We start from the raw sequence: 3,836 nt of genomic DNA on the forward strand, positions 1-3,836 counted from the left end.
ATGGCTGAATAACATTCCATTGTATATAGATATAGATGTATATCACATTTTCTTTATCTCTTCTTCTGTTGACATTTAGGTTGTTTCCATGTTGTCTTGGCTATTGTAAATAATGCTGCAATGAACATGGGAGTGCAGATATCTCTTCAAGATAGTGATTTTATCTCCTTCAGATATATACCAAGAAGAGGAATGTAGTTGTATTTTAAATTTTTTAAGGAACTTCCATGCCATTTTCCATAGTGGCTACACCAGTTTACATTCCCACTAACAGTGCCTGAGTGTTCCCTTTTCTCCACATCCTTGCCGTCAGTTGGTATCTCTTGTCTTTTTGATAATGGCCATTCTAACAGGTGTGGGGTAATTGCTCATTGTGGTTTTGATTTGCATTTCCCTGATGATTAATGATGTTGAGCATCGTTTATGTATCTGTTGGCCATTTGGATGTTTTCCTTGGAAAAATGTCTATTCAGGTCCTTTGTCTATTTTAAAAAATTTTATTCAAGTGTACTAGATTTACGATGTTATGTTAGTTTCAGGTATACAGCAAAGTGTGTCAACATTTTTAATGGTTGCTTTGTATTCCATAGGGTGGATGTCTCAAAATTTAATCAGTTTCTAAGTGTTCAATGTTTAGATTGTTTCTGATATTTGTTTTTTTTCATAGCATTTAACATTATTGCAGTTATAGATTTGAATACATCCATAGGCTATGTGTTTCCAAAGAATATATGTTTCTGAGACTCTGGTTACATAACACCAAATTATTTTGCAGAATTCTTACACAACTTCCACCAGCAGCAGAAGAGAGTTTGCATTTCTTGCTGACTAATTTTGGATATTATTTTTATTGAAACATGCCAGTTTGACAGCTGAAAGTGGTCTCATATTGGAAGAATTTTTATTTCTTTGCTTACTAGTGTGGTTGAAAAAATTTCCCTTGGGGGTTTATATACCATTACAGTGCCTTCTGATTTTTTAGTGGATCATAGTACAAACTTGGGACGCAAAATTACTTGTACATATTCTATTTTATTAGCTGAATAACCTAGGGCCAGTTAACCTCTCTGTGCCTCATAAGATAACAATAATAACAGTATCAGATGATATTATCTGAGCCCCCAGATCCACCTTTGCATGAACGCCATGCTTGAAATTCCGGTTATGTCAATGGTCAGACTTGGATTTCAATCTCTTGCAACTTAAGGAGTCTTGTCTGCTTCAGGGATAAGCGAGTTCTTTATCATTTCAGATGCTCAAACCGGGGATGGATGAGACCACTGTTTGGGGGTATTGTTAGCAGTGACTCATGCTTCAGAAAAGGTGTAAAACTAGACCTCTAAGCATATTCCTATATTAAAATTCTATACAGTATTTTTCATTATTTCAGAGTCTTACCCAGTAAAATGTAAGTTGCTTAATGGTTTGCCCTGATTTATGTTTGAAAAGATGTCTGTCAGCCTGAAAACCCTAGTCATTTCCACCAGGATTTGTGTGTTGAATTTCTTCCTCCACTCCAGATATACTCTCTGCCCTTTTCCACCTTGTGTGTGTCTTAGGAGAGCTGACTTGTTAGATTACATCAGTGGGTTCTCTGGCCCGTGCCAAGAACTGGTAGGAGAATGGAGGGCTGAAGAAGAGTGTGGTGATGGTGTTTATTTCCCTGGGTCCATTCTTATAACATCACCAATGCTGACTGCTTCCTTTAACCAAAGCTATAGTGCTTCAGGTGACTGTTTCCACAGAGCTCTCTCCATCTCCAGGTTCTGGTAACTGCTTCCTTACTTTGCTGTTTTATCTTAGGAATGGTAATGATGCCTCATGGTTTCCTAGTGTTCTGCCTACATGGAAGACTCTCCTTAGATTACCCATTTGTGTGTACTCTCTGCTTCTTCCTAAGATCCCAAGTGATACAGAGAAATGTATTTTCCCACTCTCTGGCTAGTTGTCTAAACATGTAGTGTTCAAAGACTCAGCCGTTGGTGTCTGGCCCAAGAAATCCTACCACATATCAAGTTATCAAGTTATATCCCAGAACCAATAGCCCTGGAAAACGCCATTTAGAATTCAGGTCGATGTTGTTGACAGCCCACTCAAACGCACACGAATTAACCAAACCAGTAAATAATCATGCAAAAGAGTTAATATTGGAAACTTGTTGAGCGTTTATTTCTTACGTTTTATGTTTTTCATGTATGCTGATCTTGGATGACTATCACTCTCAATGCTCATGTAGAAATCTTACTGAGAGGAGTCCTAGGAATCATTAATATAAAATTATAAAGAGAACTAGTCTCCAGCTTAAGTCGAACACTTTATATTTTATGGAGCTAGTACTGTATACATATTTGTTCAGAGTATGGCCTTGGATATCAAAAAATCCTGGTTTAGATTCCTAACTCCACTACTAACTAGTTGTAAGCGTCCTTGAGAAATTACATAACATTTCTAACCTCTATTTACCTCACTTGTAAAATGAAGGTTATAATAGTATTTATTACACGTTGTATATAAAGCACTTAGTAGGAGTGAGTGCTCTATTAAATGTTATCTATTATCAGTATCATTGTGACTCCTATACTATTTTTTCCATGAATAGGCATCATTTTACCATCCATAACTAAGGCTCATAAACTCTATAGTCCATAGGGGCCAACAGGTAACGTATGAGTAAAGTAAGGTAGGCATAAGAAGTCATTTTGCCATCTTAATCTTTCCTTTGTAGTCCTACTTTTAAGAGACACAGAGAGGATGAGAGAGAGAGGGACAGAGATATTTCTCTACTCTGTGAAAAAAAAATCCTTATAAGCTCGATGACAAAGGGCAAGTGACTCTGAGCCTAGTTTCCCAAGGACTGCTAGGCTTTATCAAGAGAAAAATGATTGATTTTTGAAGAGAATTAGAAGGTTGTATGTGAAACTTCCCAGTTCTTTTTATTAAGATAATTTTTCAGAGCAGTTTTAGTTCACACAAAAAATTGAGGGTTGCAGTGATTTCTCTTATACCTCCTGCCCCTATACCCATAGCTCTCCCATTATTGACCTCACCTACCAGATTGGTGTATTTGTTACAACTGATGAATCTACATAGATACATCAAAATCACCCAAAGTCCACAGTTTACATTATAGTTCACTCTTGGTGTTGTACATTCTATTTTGGACAAATGTATAATGGCCTTTATCCATCATTATGGTATCCTATAGAGTATTTTCACTGCCCTAAAAATACTCCATGCTCTGCCTGTTCATTACTCCGCCCTCCCTAACCCCTGGCAACCACTAATCTTTTTACTGACTGCACGATTTTGCCTTTTCCAGAATGTTATATACTTGAAATCATATAGTATGTAGCCTTTTGAGATTGGTTCTTTCACTTAGTAATATGCAGTTAAGTTTCTTCCATGTCTTTTCATGGCTTGATAACTCAAAATATTTAGTACTGAATAATATTCCATTGTTTGGATGTACTGCAGTTGATTAACTTCCTGAAGGACATCTTTACTGCTTCCAAATTTTGGCACTTGTGAATACAGTTTCTGTAAAATCGTGTACAGGTTTTTATGTGGATAGAAGTTTTCAAAGTCTTTGGGTAAATACCAAGGACTGCAGTGATGTTGGGTTGTATGGGCATGGTATGTTTACTTTTGTGAGAAACTACCAAATTGTCTTCCAAAGTGGCTGTATCATTATGCATTTCCACCAGCAATGAATGAAAATTCCTTTTGCTCCGTACCCTCCCTAGCATTTGGTGTTGTGCGTTGGTTTTTGGACATCCTAATAGGTATACAGTGGTATCTCATTGTTTTAATTTTCATTTTCCTGATGACATGTATGT

The sequence above is a fragment of the Lagenorhynchus albirostris genome, chromosome 3, assembly GCF_949774975.1.
Source record: "Lagenorhynchus albirostris chromosome 3, mLagAlb1.1, whole genome shotgun sequence".
Classification (NCBI taxonomy): Eukaryota; Metazoa; Chordata; class Mammalia; order Artiodactyla; family Delphinidae; genus Lagenorhynchus; species Lagenorhynchus albirostris.